The sequence below is a fragment of the Ochlerotatus camptorhynchus genome, unplaced genomic scaffold (genome assembly GCF_037179485.1).
Source record: "Ochlerotatus camptorhynchus isolate MF236.1 unplaced genomic scaffold, CSIRO-AGI_Acam_v1.1 ptg000530l, whole genome shotgun sequence".
In the NCBI taxonomy this organism is placed as follows: Eukaryota; Metazoa; Arthropoda; class Insecta; order Diptera; family Culicidae; genus Ochlerotatus; species Ochlerotatus camptorhynchus.
In genome coordinates, this window is record NW_027041014.1 from 5,118,670 (window position 1) to 5,134,525 (window position 15,856).

The 15,856-nt window shown below is 40.6% G+C and overlaps 1 protein-coding gene and 1 pseudogene across 1 annotated transcript in view; both read left to right on the plus strand.

Moving 5' to 3' along the window:
* The window catches only part of LOC135713046 (basic helix-loop-helix ARNT-like protein 1), a 288,167-nt gene that overhangs the window by 63,400 nt on the left and 208,911 nt on the right, over window positions 1–15,856 (plus strand). The gene's annotated exons all lie outside the window — the stretch shown is intronic.
* On the plus strand, window positions 3,471–4,676 carry LOC135713005 (protein LST8 homolog; annotated as a pseudogene).

Sequence of the window (15,856 nt, forward strand, 5' to 3'; positions counted from 1 at the left end):
GTGTAATATTACTTGCTAAAAAGGACAAAATTATCATTAATACAATGCATGAACTGACATTACGCTGCTTTTACTGCATTTGTTTATTTATGTGGTCATAAAATTTACATGAAATTTTCGACATGATTGTAGTGCATCCACTTTGATGTGATATCAAAATTATTTTTTTGCTGTGTAAGATAAGAAAGAATTTGGGTCGTGACATAAACATGGACCTGAATGGTCATGGGATCGTCTTCTGGAAGATCCGGAACATCCGTAAAAGTAATCCATCTATGAAACTAATCCTAGAGCTCTGTGGTTTTTCGAAAATACTTGACACTGTCATATATACATTCGTTGGGGGTTGTAACAAAAACATGTACCTAGACCGCCATCGGACCCCGGAAGATTTGGAACATCCTTAAAAATGGTCAATTCACAAAACTAGTCCTAGAGCTCCACGATTTTTTCCGAAATAATTTGGAACTGTGTTATAAGAAAGAATTTGGGGTCGTAACATAAGCATGGGACTGTTCTCCGGAAGATCCGTAAAAGTGGTTCATCCATGAAGGTTCCCCCAAACTGGCGCGTTTTTTACGCCGCGGCAGCGGTAGCGAATAAATCGTGCTAACAGCGGTAGCGAAATTCGCGTAGGTACCCACACCGGAGCGGCAGTTTTTTTTCGCAGCGTCGTAGCGATCGTGAGCAATGAATTCGTCGTTGGATGAAGAAGAGGTGCTTTTGCTAGTTTCTTTACAAGTAGAGGAAAATGCGTTGAAGTATTTTGGAAATTTCCTTAATTTCGTAATATTTGTTTACAGTTTTGTTTAATATTACAGATTTCTCACCACTGGTGATCACGGAACTTCATGGAATTTTAAAGAAAGTTTGTAAATCTTTAGAAAAAAAATGCAAAACTTAACTTCCCCTGGAATGCATATCGTCAGAAAAAAATTGCAGATCTTCGTGAAATTTCATAGACAGAACATCAGGGAAGTTCGCAGAACTTCAGAGAAATTTGCAAAACTTCAAAGAAAGTTTGTATATCTTCAGATAAATTTGCAGAACTTCAGGAAAATTCTTAGATCATCAAAAACTTTGCAGAATTTCAAAGAAGTTCGCAGCATGATAGATCATCAAATAAATTTGCAAAACATAAGGGAAGCTCACAGAACTTCAGGAAAGTTCGTAGATCATCAAAGAAATTCAAGTTGAAGATTGAAAAACATATCTTCCGAGGAATTTGTGAAAGTTCAAGGAAGTTCATAGAATATCATAAATTTTGTAGAACTTCAGAGAAATGTGAAGAACTTCATACCTGTGGCGTATTGAGCTGTTGATTATTTTCAGAAGAATGATCATACTGAAGTCTTGGGAGTTTACGATAATTTCTGTGTATGCTGGTATCTTTTTAGATTTTTTCGAAGAACTTTGAATTCTATTGAGATGAATTATCTCAGGAAAAAAAAATAGTTCGGCTAAATGCTTCTCCGGAACTCACCTTTCCATTCATCTGTCATACTCCTAAACAATTTAATTGAATTATTCTCAAAACTGAATTTATTTCTAAAATCTCTTTAGATTTTCTCCATCCTTTGGAATTCAACTAACAGTTTCTAAATTCTCCGTATAAATAAATGTAGTTCTACTAACATATTTCTTAAATTTAGCATAGCATATGCTTGAAAAATTGTATGCAATTGTACAAATCGTGGGTGGTTAACTATCCTCACAAATACCTTAGATTTCTCCTCCAGAAGCTTCTTTGAAGGACAGTGAGTTTATAGCAGTTTACCGATCTTTGTACAAGTTGAGCGAATTCCAAGTAGAGCAAGGAATTTTGTAGAAGTTCTTGGAACTACATAGAAGCTCTACTAGAATTTGGAGAATTTCAGGGGGAATCAGGGAGTTTTGTAGATGGGAATATTATAGAAATTCCAATGATATCTTGATCAAATTTCAGGGAGCAGTAAATTAAATTTATAAGTTCAGACATCTTTGAAAAAAAATAGTTTCGAGCCAGTTCTATTAAGGTTTCCGTTTTTGCCATTTTTTATCACCTGACAATCACTTTCGGTACAAAAACCGCGCTTCTTCGGCGGCAAAAACGCTGCAGACAGCGAATCGAAAGTGAACGCAAAAGAAACGCTACAAAAACGCGTGAACAGCGTCAACTTGCCGCGTTGGCTTGAGCGCTTCCGTAAGACGCCATGCATTTAAAACGCCGCGTTAAAAACTGTATTCTGGCTAATTATAAACATTTGTGCCCATTAATCTAAATTAAAGCCCGTAAGCCACATGCAAAACCCATAAACACACCTTTAAAAAAAACGTGCAACGACTCTTTTCGCTTTTAAAAGGTAGACGACCCTATTACCAATATTTTTACGTTCAAAATAACCTACAGACCCTAGGAATTCTAGAGATACCACAAGGTTTGAAATTTATCAAGAAATGGCTCAGTAGTGCCATTGCAAACTTGCCGTTACACGCTTTTCAGAGGCATCGTATTCGGAGTGTTAATCTCTGTTACTCACTAAATTCTAGGGTTGTGAAATCATAAGATGTATCGAGCATAAAAAGTGATAAAAAATTATTTTTCAAAGTATCTCGAACGATCAATGATTTGTTTGGAATACATTAAGTACTCATAGAGTGGAATTTATGCTTCCAGCATTAACAGATACTTTATATAATTTTGCTTTTATTTTTCCCACAAATAACCTCCGAAAATTTACAATTGACCACGTTTTTAAGAATGCGTTCAATTTCGTTTTTTGTTAAATATTAACAACCGGGAAATTTTTAATATTTGAACCGGGAAATATCCATGAATTTCAAAATCGAAATTCGCTGGTGATCTTTTTCTTCTAAGATAATTTGTAACGCACAAACTTCTTAAGTCGGTATTGTTTTTAAGGCGTTCGGCTCCGTAAAGTTTTTTTTTACATCAAATCTTACCAAACTAATAAACTTCAAAAAAAAAATTATTTTTAAAGTTCACAAATTTGCATTTTTAGGAGAAAATCTAAATTTTCTGAAGTTCCAGGTTTCTTCCATTGTTTGCCATTTTGCCAGTTATTTTTGAAAATTTTTTGGCAACCTTGCTGACTGCTCATTTTTTGATAGCTCATTCTGTGTCAAGGTCATCGATGCTTCACAAAAAACCCAGATTGACCCATATGTATGTGTATGTGTGGCTTATATCCATCAAACTTAACCAGTGTTAAAGGCGTTAAAATCGAATTTACACTGAGTTGGTCGACAACCCGTTACCTCGTTAATATTGAATATCGTTTTTATCTAAGCGTTGAGAAGAAATGGAAAGTTGTACTCTTCCAACCCATTTGTCAAATCGAACACAAAAATATTCTATTTCGTTCCGAAAACCATCCGTAAGGTTGGCGTGATTCCCACTATTTGTTTGTTTGTTGTTTGTCTTGTAAACAAACCTCCCCAATCCTTCAAAAAGGAAACTAAGATGCCCTTAAAGTTCTTTCAAGTGCTAACAATCGAGTAATTCAGAAATAGAACTCAGTGCAAAATATAAACATGTAATTCGATCCATTTAGTGAGTCTCTGTGGGCCACTGATGGATATGACCACACCATCATGCTATGGCCACCGGATTCGGGACTCTGCCAGCGTACCCTCCTGCACAGAGATTCGGTAATATTCCACAATCGTCACAAAAGTTGTATTAACAATCGACGGTTTTTTCTTCTTCTGTTTCTAGCAAGTAAACACCCTGGACATAACCCCAAACGGTACGATCCTGGCTGCTGGAGGCTACCAGCACATCCGGCTGTACGATATAAACTACAGCTGTCCGGTTGTGGACTACGGAAATGCCATGAAGAATGTGACCCGCGTTGGGTTTCAGGAGGATGGCAAATGGATGTTCACCGGTGGGGAAGACTGTCGGGTGCGCATTTGGGACATGAGTTCTCAGAATCCAATTTGCGAGCGGATGTTCGATTGCGCTTCGCCGGTTAATGCGGTCTGCTTGCATCCGAATCAGGTTGAGTTGGCCGTCGGCAGTCAAGGGGGAAGCGTCTACCTGTGGAACGTGAAATCCGATGTGCACGAACATTTGATTCCGGAGGAGGAATCTTCGATTCAGGACATTGCCATTAGCCCGAACGGGCAGTACATGGCAGCGGTTAACAATAAGGGAAATTGCTACATTTGGACTTTGTCCAATAGTGTAAAGAGCGAGGCGCAGCTCACGCAGGTGGTTCCGAAGCTGCAGATAAAGGCTCACAAAAAGCACTTAGGTGCAAGTTTAGTCCGGATTCGAGTCTGTTGGTGACTTGCTCCGGGGAAGGAATGGCCAGGATCTACCGGACCGATTCGTTCCAGTTACATGCGGAACTGAAGATTGAAAAGTTCTGGATGTGGGATGCCGCGTTCAGTAACGATTCCAAGTATTTGTTTACTGGTAAGCGTGAATTTTCGGTTCGATTTGGAATTCGGTCTGTTAAATGCGTGTGCGGTCTTTGTTCTAGCTTCATCCGACGGCCATGCACGGTTGTGGAAAATAGAGACGGAATCAATCGAACGAGACTACCACGGGCATCTCAAAGCCGTTACGGCACTTGCCTTCCGAGGTGGATCAGCGAAAACGTAGATCAACAACATTTGCAATGGACGTTATGAATTTTGTTTTCAGTTGTTTATGGAATACTCATAAGAGCGAGTATATTTACCAATTTATTCATATCTGTTAAGTTTGTATGAGTCATTTCTAATGACACTGATGACGACTGCTGCACAGTCGGTCGTCGAAAAATTGATTTTTGATCTTCACATTTACAAATTTACAAATCCAAAGGTTGAAAATAGTTTTATACATTAAACGGACAACGAACAATCCGTCTCGTCACTGTACCGCTTGAAGAACTCGTTGATATTGTCGTCCCTTCGGAAGCTTGCCAATTTGTCGAAACTCTTAGCTCGCTCACTCAAATTTAACACCATTGTGGTGTTAGTTTGCGTGATCTAGTTTCGACAAATTGACGTTTGAATCTTAGTTGACAAAAGCAAGTACGTGTATTAGAAATTTAATCCTTGAATGGATTAGTTCGATTATCGACAAGTAACCGGACATCCCTAGTTATGGTAGATTATTTGACCTTTGTGAGTGTTTGTGTTTGATTTCACACAAGTGCTTCATCTGCGACTGTTGCAGCATAACCTGATGTAACCGATCGATAATGCATTTAAAATTACACAACTTACAGTCAATTAAATTCTACATACGAAGTCGACATGTTGACTGCAATTGTTCCGGTTCAAGAAGTATATTTACGACTGAACTGGTCAATTTCCACCAAATGGCATCAATATTTCACCGCCGATAAAAACATCGATCACAATCATCCGTCCGCCATTAGTCGGTGGGAAATTGCTGCAACAATGTTGCTGACGACGACGACGGTGACGGTTGATTTATGCCCTGCCGTGAAATATGCCAATTAGCTGCAATCTGTCATGCAATCGAATAGGTGATGTCGCCCAATAATCATTTGTCCACCCGCCCTTCTGCTATGAGCTTTAAGCACACACCACCATCCCGAACCAACGCTTTTTATTTGAAAATTCATTTTCCCACCGGCGGAGGAAAATACAGACTCTAAGGGCTGGAGTCTATAGTTCAAGCTAAGTGGTAACGTTTGTGGGGTTCTCACCTAGTCACTCTCATCACCAGCCCAGACTAAGTTGTGCGGGAGGAGCAATGTTCAAATTAATTGCTTCATATTCCGATCTGTGTGTATACAACTCAACTTCAACCGCTTTCACATGTCGTGCCACGCGAGTTGTGTTCTATTTGCTAGACGTCGTCGCCGCTCCAAACTATCATCAGCTCGGAGCGGCACTTATAGCACAACACAACACGCCATACAATGTAGACACAATGTTGCAATCAGTCGTGTGCTGCTCATCGGTAGTACCAGCGAGTCATCCAGTTCATGGCAGTTCTTGTGCTTCCTCGATGCTAAATGGGAGGCACTTTATCGCAGTCCGACATCCCCCACCTCCGCACAAACATTTCTATTGCTTGCTTTAAAGCAACTTCACTATCAAATCTCCCCCACAATTGCATTTAACCACCACGCAACAATCGGCCGTATCGGTTGCGTGTTCAATTACTACCTGTATCTGCCAGTGCGGTTTGGTTTGTACATGTTCTAATTTGCGCACAGATCGGAACATCGATTGCAATTATTAAAGCTGCTGGCAAACACTCTAGACAGAAGAACGCTTCACTCGTAGCTGATGGGATTTTCGATAATGCGAGTTGAAGTGTTATGTCCGGATGTGTGGTTTTGCATCGGGCCAAAGTCGATGTATCTATTATGAAGTGACGATGGTTGCACGATCAAATAGGAAGCATAGAATCATTTAACGCACTAATTATTGCGTCTGAATAGGAGCTGTTTTCCTTTCCCACCGTTGATCGTTTGGTTATCTAAATTACTAGATCAATGCAAAATTCGAATGCAAGCTGGATCGATAGATGGGATGCGGCAGGAAAATGTTGGCATTGTTTGAGATTACAATCAGTAGTTTAAGAAATTAAAGAAGCAATATAAAGCTGATAAACTTCGGAAAGCTGATCATAGCAGTATGATTGACGTGCTGTTTAGCATAGACTGGGGAAGCGTCCTGGACCATGATAACGTTGAAAACGTTGCGAAAACATTGTCACATGTCTTGGCATATGTCATTGACAGACACGTTCCAAAAAGAGTTCACCGAAAAGGGTCACACCTTCCTTTGCAGACGAACCAATTGCGAAAGTTGAAATCGACCAAGCGAGCGGAACTAAGGAAATTCACCAAGTATCGTACGCTGTCGCTGAAACATCATTACGTTAGGCTCAATCGTGAGTTCAAGCGAGTTAGCCATCGATGCTATTCGCGATATCAACGTGGGATTCAGAGTAAACTCAAGTCACACCCGAAGTCCTTCTGGAATTACGTTAACGAGCAGCGCAAAGAGTCTGGCCTACCATCGTCAATGATGTTCAACGGAGAAGTTGCTTCCACCTCTCAGGAGATCTGTCGCTTGTTTTCAGACAAGTTTACCAGCGTATTCTCTGATGAGATATAAATCGACGTCGAGATGATTTCCACTGCCGCACAACATCTTAAGTCGTCCTTCAACCCAGGACCCGATGGTGTCCCATCAGTATTTCTGAAGAAGCATATCGCCAGCTTGCTGACACCGTTGCAGCATCTATTCCGCATGTCCATCTCGAGTGGTATATTTCCATCCTGTTGGAAATTTGCACATATGTTTCCTGTTCACAAAAAGGGAAACAAACGGGTCGTGGATAATTACCATGGAATCACATCGTTGAGCTCAGTTTCGAAGTTATTCGAGTTAGTCATCATGGAGCCCCTGCTCTCTTATTGTAGGCAGTATCTAAGTAGTGATCAACACTATCTACTTCCACTAATCTACTTTGTCTGACATCGTATGTCACGGAAAGCATGACAGAACGGGCTCAGACAGACGTAATTTACACCGACTTGTCGGCTGCATTCGATAAACTGAACCATGTAATTTGTAATTTGTAATTTATTGATAGCATAACAAAAACCTGTCAGTTACAGAACCATAAATCAGGTCAAGGAAGCAACCATTTTGAATCAGTTTAGTGGGGAGTTAAGAATGAAATTAAAGTCTAGGTCTAAACATTTGACATTTCTTAAATCGACAGCTACTATTGGTATTAGCCTAGAGAATTAATCAGCTCTGTGGAGCGCCGCTTTAAGCGACGTGAGAGTCCGTTGCTGCCTTGTAGCTAGTGGTAGTGCGTTCCAGGTGGACGCTCCGAATATTAGAACACTTTTTCGGGAACTTGTGGTGTGATGCGGTAGGACAAAGGATCTAGCTCGCTCGTTCCGACTGGGAGGCTTCCATGGTAGGCCCCGTACATGAAGCAGCAGATACGACGGTGGTAGTTTTCCTGAAGATCGCATCCGAGTATGGTGTGTCGCACTTCTCTGGTCGTGTCACGCCCTCGGATACCATACACGAACCTCACCGACGACTTGAAGCATCGATGCAGCTGAGCCTTGAGCGCGGTGGACAGTCCTGGGTAGTACACGACGTCGCAGTATGCGAAGGACTGCATCACCACAGCTTGGACGAGCTTCATACGAATCTGTCTGGAAAGCACTCCCCGGAAGCGCCTGAACGTACGAAGAGTATTGTAGATCTTTTTGGTGACTTCGTTTATCTGGTCGGTCCATTTCAGGTTGAGTCCATAATGAGACCAAGGTTGGTAACTTTGTTCAACAAAGTAATGGTTTCATCACAGAAGCGGATGTCATTTTGAGGGATTATGGCCCCATCTCTAGAAAAGACCATAGCTTGCGTCTCCTTTGGGTTGGGAAACAGACGATTCTCAGTGGCCCAACGTTCGATAGCGAGGAGATCCTGGTTGATTGCTTCGACGAGCCTGTTAATTTCGCTTGCGGGGCCTGATATGTAGATTTGGAGGTCGTCCGCATAGAGGTGATACTCGCATTTTAGCACACCAGGCAGGCTGTTGATGTATAGGCTAAACAGCAGGGCGCTCAGACAGGATCCTTGTGGCGTACCGTTGGTGAGATTCCGGGGATTCGAGGGAGTACCACCCAGGTCTACAACCTGGCTTCGCTGCGCTAGGAAAGATGAAATCAAATTACACGCGGAGTTTGAAAACCCGAATTCCCTCCTCAGCTTCGTTTCAAGTAGAGCATGTCTGACACAGTTGAATGCCAACGAAAAGTCGACAAGAACCATTACTGTGCACCTGTTATCGTCAAAGTTGTTGAGGATATCGTGAGCAACCTTGACTAGAGCAGGTCGTGGTACTGTAGTTTTTCCTGTATCCTGACAGGTGTTTGGCAAGAAGAGCGGGTGTGGACATCGAGATGATCCGTTATTTACGACAGTAGAATCTTCTCCAGTACCTTAGGCACCGCAGGTAGGACACTAATGGGCCTGAAGTCCTTCGGTGAAGTAGGGTTCGATGATTTCGGTATCGGGGTAACGATGGCCTTTTTCCAGACGGAGGGGAAAGTTTGAGCATCGATAATCGCATTGAACAGGTGAGTCAGGAGGGGGAGGATAAATGGGCAGAGCAGCTTGATGAATGAGATGGGGATTTCATCCGTCCCTTTCGCGTTGGTCCCAATCTCGTAAATTTTCCTGGTGACTTCGTTGACGTTAGTGCGCTTGAACTGGAATTGGCCGTCGGCCACATTTGCGGGTAGTCGATCGGATTCTGCGTTCGCTTACGAAGGTACAGCCCTATGCTGTAACATGTGATGGCCTTCAGCGAAGAACTGATTTAGTCGGTCAGCATCAAATTCCTCCATGGCAGCATTCTCTTCTTTGCATTGTTATGTACCACAGCTGCTTAGCAGGAAGATCCATGCCAAACTGCGAATCAGCATACCGTTTCTTAGCAGCACCAATTAGGGTGCCGGCCCTACTCTTTTTGGAGATGTAGTCTTGCCATTGAGCATCTCCTCTGACACGATTCGGATTTCGCACATAGAGAGAATAGGCTAGGTCCCGTAAGGTGATTGCAGTTTGGATTTCGTTCGTTATCCATGGCGTGCGTTTGTCACGAACACTAATTATCCGCTCCGGAGCATGCTGGTTCAAAAGCGAATAAAGTTCGCTAGTGAGAAGTTGTATTTTGATGTCGATGTCTTCTTCTTGGTAGATGTGCTGTAGGTCTTTTGCCTGGAAATCAGCTTGCAGCCGTAGGGGATCTATCCTACCGAGATTCCGTACTTTCATACGACGAGGTGGAGCTTCAGGTATGCGCACGTCAGCGATCAGATACACAGCTTCGTGATCGGAAATGGAGTTCGCGTTTACAGCTTTGGATTTTTTGATGAACAGTGGGTGATCGGTTACCATTAGATCAATGGTAGTAGAGCTGTGTTCAGTGATTCGGGTGGCCGACGTGGGTAGCACCGTAAGATTGAAGGTGGTGTGAATCCGTCTCAAAGAAAGTAGGTTCGCAGTGGGTTGACTCGCGTTGATATTGTAGTCACCAACCAGGAAGATCCTGTCAAAATGGTGTTCCAGCAGATCGAGTAGAAGCTTTTCATATTGTTGGGCAAAAAGTGCGTTGCAACCAGAGGGGTTGTATACCACGACGATGCACGTGTTGGTATCGCCAAACCTAGCTTGGATGGCCAGAAATTCAAGCCGTTGGTTGATAGGAATGGTTGCGATGCAATTGCGATTGCTAAGTTAGATAGACTCGGGGTAAATGGCAACCTCCTGCGATGGTTTCGCTCTTATCTCAGTGATCGCCAGCTGATGGTAATCGTTGGTGAATGTCAGCCTGCTGCTTACCCATCCACGTCAGGGATACCTCAAGGAAGTCACCTTGGCCCGTTGATTTTCCTGTTGCACTTTAACGACGTGAATCTGGTCCTCGAAGGCCCTCGTCTATCGTATGCAGATGATCTTAAAATCTATATCCGGATCCGTTCTATCGATAACTGTCACTTCCCCCAATGCCAGCTCGAAGCGTTTGCTAACTGGTGCAACTTGAACCGAATGGAGGTCAACCCCGCCAAGTGTTCAGTTATCACCTTCTCTCGCAAGAAGGAACCGATCATGTTCAATTATGTACTTCAGGAAACAACTATCAGCCGTGTCAACCACGTAAAAGACCTGGAAGTTATTCTGGATTCCCAGTTAACGTATAAGCAACACATCTTGTTCATTGTCGACAATTCATTTTCAGGATTGCAAAGAATTTTTCCGATATATATTGTCTCAAATCGCTATACTGTTCCCTGGTGCGATCCACCCTGGAATATTGCTCCGCAGTATGGAACCCAAGCTGTTATAATGGTGCTAAAAGAGTTGAGTGCGTTCAGCGTCGATTTCTTCGATTTGCTATGAGGAAGCTGCCTTGGACAAAAACCCTTTTCGTCTACCCAGTTATAAAAGTCGATGTAAACTGATTGAGCTGGAGCTTCTACGTACTCGGAGAGACACTTCGCGGGCCCTGCTCATCCCGGATAGTTTACAGGGTAGAATTGGTTGTTCTACCATCCTGGAGAAGATCAACGTGAACGTCCAACCCCTAGCGCTGCAAAATAACGCTATGTTAAGATTACCTCAGCATCGCACTAACTATGGCATGAACGGTGCTATAGACGGCCTTCAATCGAGTTTCTTCAATGTTCGATTTCAACCTGACACGAGAGATGCTACGCGGCCCCTTTTCCCGTATTTTCTCTGACGCATTAAACCGTTGAATGACCATGTATTTTATTGTATTGTGTATTTTAGTAAGCTGGACTATGTATTTCAATGTTATTCACTTTAACATCATTGTTGCTACACTCAGCCTGTTGATGTAAACTAATAAATAAATAAATAAATAAAAGCCTGCATCGTGCTCTCTTGCCGTGCGGATCTATTTGCTTTTTGCTGAAGGAAGTGTTACTACTACGTAAAGCTACAACAAATTTAAACAGCACTTTTGAGTGCTCAACCTGTAAAATTTCTACCTTGTTCAACTCTTATTCCTCTTCGATCCTTGTTTGAACCCTACCCGAGGTAATCCTTCTTGGATATCGATTTGGAAAATTCCTCTTCGATCCTTCAGATTCCTATAGTAATCTGCTTGGAAGTCGATTTGGATAAAAATTTACTGCCGCCATGACGCCTAAACGCAAAAGAAAGGGGCAAACTCTTGATATCCCCCTTCTGGTGAAATTAATTTGAGTAATCAATTTGATTTGCTCATGGATGATGAGAATGATCCATCATCCAAGAACAATTCTAGTAAACTTTCCCGGCTTAATGCCAAGAAGGAAAAGATTCCCCCTATTGTGATAACCACTTCCGATTTCTATGCTCTTCGCATGGAATTTTTGAACTTCGTGAAAGTTATGTTTTCACTACAATCTGGACGTCGGGGTGAATGCCGTGTATTGGCTGAAACCTTAGACGGATTTAAATGTCTTCTCAAGTATCTTACTAAAAAGAAGCACAAATTTTTTTACTTACGACACCAAAACTGAACGTGTGTTCAAGGTTGTCATGAAAGGACTGCCCAGTGGTGAATCCCTGGATCAGATCAAAGATGAACTGGCAAAATTACTTGGAGTTGTGCCACTCCAAGTAATCAAAATGAAAATGAAATCCCGTCCTGGCGATTCACGCAACGGGATTTCTAATGATTTTTATTTAGTTCACTTCAAGTCTAGTGAACTAAACAACCTTAAGGCCTTAGAAAAAGCTAGCCTTATGCTCCATGTCCGAGTGAAGTGGGAACACTTCAGGAAGACTGGAGGAAATTTCCAAAACCTCACCCAGTGCCGTAAGTGCCAGCTAAATGCATGAATTGTGGTGATTCCTCTCACGCAAAGGACGACTGTTCTGTGAAGGAAGATCCTAAGAAATTTAAATGTTCGAATTGTGGTGCAAAAACCACAAATCCAATTTTTGGGAATGTAAGACTCGCAAAGCGATCCTACAATCTCGTTCTAAGTGACAGGTAGGAAACGCTTCACGTTTCCGAACAGGTACCAATTACTCTGCTGTTAACAACGGTCAGCGAGGAACAAATTCTACATTCGTACCCGTAGGTACAATTATCACCTCTGCTTCAAATTTTTCATCTATACCTACTCCTTTCGCTGCTAACAATGTTCAGCGAGGTAATGAAGCTACCTATGCTGCTATTGCAAGGGGTAGAAATCAAAATACTAACCAACGTAATTCTAACGGAAATTGTGACAATTTTGACTTAGGAAGCATTACTGCCCCTAAAATGGAATTTTTACAGAAATCATTAATTGAAATGATTTCTGATATGCCTAAATCTAACTCCATGTTTAATGCTATTCAAACTGGGGCTAAAATTTGCAAATAATATTGTCATGACTTTGAAATTCAGTAATGGATTTTAACTCATTAAATATTTTAAATTGGAATGCTCGATCTCTTAAAGATAATGAAGACGAGCTATTTAACTTTTTGAGAGTTCATAACGTGCATATTGCCGTTATAACTGAAACGTTCCTTAAACCTGACCATAAGGTTAAGAAGGACGCAAATGATTTCATTTATAGAAATGATCGTATTGATGGACCCTGTGGCTGCGTTGCCATCATTGTTCATAGACGAATCAAACATAAAATTCTTTCTTCATTTGAAACCAAAGTTTTTGAAACTTTGGGAGTTTCTGTTGCAACAAAATTTGGACAACTTACGTTTATAGCTGCCTATTTGCCATTCCAATGCGTAGGCCAGCAAAAGAACTTTCTCAAGGGTTACCTTCAGAAACTTACCGGTCATAGGTCTAAATTCTTCATTATTGGTGATTTGAATGCAAAACACCGCTCATGGAATAATGCTCAAAGCAATTCCAATGGTAATATTCTGTTTGATGATTGTTCAGAAGGTTATTACACTATTCAATATCCAAACAGCCCAACATGCTTTTCTTCTGCAAGAAATCCCTCCACTATTGATTTAGTCTTAACTGATTCATGTCAACTTTGTAGCCAACTGGTTACCCATGCTGACTTCGGTTCTGATCACCTTCCAGTACTTTTTGAAATATCCCAAGAAATAATTTGTAATCCCAACAGCTCTACTTTCAATTACCATAGAGCTGCTTGGGAGCAATATCGAACATTTATGGAATATAACTTCGATCCAAACATTCCTTTGCAAACCAAAGATGAAATTAATTATGCTCTTGAATCTCTGACTACTTCTATAGTTGCAGCAAGAGCTGCCTCAGTACCAAAATGCGAGGTTAAATTCGATTCAATTATAATAGACGACGATCTTCAGCTCTTGATCCGTCTTAAAAATGTCCGTAGGAGACAATATAAAAGAAAACGCGATCCTGTCATGAAAGTTATCTGGCGGGATTTGCAAAAACAAATTAAAAAACAAAACTTCTGAAAATAATGTTTCTAAATTAACCCGAGTTCCAAACCCTTTTGGAAAAACCTCACAAACCTATTCCAGTGCTTAAAGAAGGTGGTACAATTTTGATCACAAATTTGGAAAAAGCTCAGAAACTTGCTAAGCAATTCGAGGGTTCCCATAATTTCACTTTGGGTCTTACTAATCCTATTGAGAATCACGTTGCTCGGGATTATCTCAATATTTTCTCTCTGGAAAATATTTTTGATGATTCCTGGGGGACTGATTTGGACGAGGTCTTTAGCTAAAAAGCTTCAAAATATGAAAGCTCCAGGTGATGATGGAATTTTCTACATCCTCATTAAAAACTCCCAGAGAGTACCTTGTCTTTCTTGGTAAAATTATTTAACAGATGTTTCCATTTGGCATACTTTCCTGATAAATGGAAAAAATGCAAAAGTTGTTCCTATTTTGAAGCCGGATAAAAATCCAGCTGAAGCTTCTAGCTACCGTCCACTAAGTTTGCTTTCTTCAATAAGTAAACTTTTTTAAAAGATAATTTTGAATAGAATGATGCTTCACATCAATACGAACTCAATTTTTGCAGATGAGCAGTTTGGAATTCGCCATGGGCATTCAACTACTCATCAACTCTTAAGAGTTACAAATTTATTTCGTTCAAACAAATCTGAAGGCCACTTAACTGGAGTTGCTCTTCAAGACATAGAAAAAGCATTCGACAGTGTTTGGCATGAAGGTTTGATTGCTTAATTGAAAAAGTTTAATTTTCCACTTCACATTATGAAATTAGTTCAAAGTTATTTAACTGACAGAACTCTGCTGGTAAATTATCAAAATTCAAAATCTAATCGACTACCTGTTAGAGCAGGAGTTCCTCAGGGTAGCATTCTTGGGCCTATATTGTATAACATTTTCACTTCGGACCTCCCTGATTTGCCTCAGGGTTGCCACAAATCTTTGTTCGCTGATGACATAGGCATTTCCACTAAAGGAAAAAGTCTTCGTGTTATTTGCAGCAGACTGCAGAAAAGTTTAGATATTTTCTCTTCTTATTTACTAAATAGGAAGATTTCTCCCAACGCTTCCAAAACTCAACTTATAATATTTCCACATAAGCCTAGAGCTTCGTTTTTGAAACCTAGTAGTAGTCACATAGTCACTATGAACGGAGTTCCAATTTCGTGGTCAAGTCAAGTGAAATAGTGGACTTCTAAAAATCACATTGAGGGCATTCAAGCCAAATGTAGCAAATATATAAAATGTTTGTATCCTCTTATAAACAGGAAATCCAAACTTTGCCTGACGAATAAACTTCTAATATTTAAACAAGTTTTTAGACCGGCCATGCTTTACGCTGTGCCAATATGGTCTACTTGTTGCACTACCAGGAAAAAAGCACTTCAAAGGATTCAGAACAAAGTTCTGAAGATGATTTTGAAGTTGCCTCCCTGGTACAGTACTACCGAAGTACATAGAATTTCGACTGTTGAGACTTAAGAACAAATGTGCAACAAAATAATTAATAATTTCAGGCAAAAATCGTTGCAATCCTCAATTACAACGATTAATTTTCTTTTAACTTAGATAAGATTTAGTTTTAGTTTTCAATTTTAAGATTTTAATTGTTATACTGACATGCAGGTTTAAATAACCTGTTTAAAATACGGAATTGCCAAGACAGGAACAATGTAAAAACACTTATATATATATATCATAACAATTAAGGCTGGTAAGTTGCTGTAGTAACTGGAGCACCTAGGTTAAAATGAAATGTAATTTATTTTGAATTTGGAACAATGTAAAATAAATAATAAATAAATATTATCTTGATACCAACAAATACTATCAGAAATTTGTTCCCGCAATATTATTTCAATACCGAATTGAGCAATTACGGTATCAAATCAATGAGAACTACTTAAGTATCGGT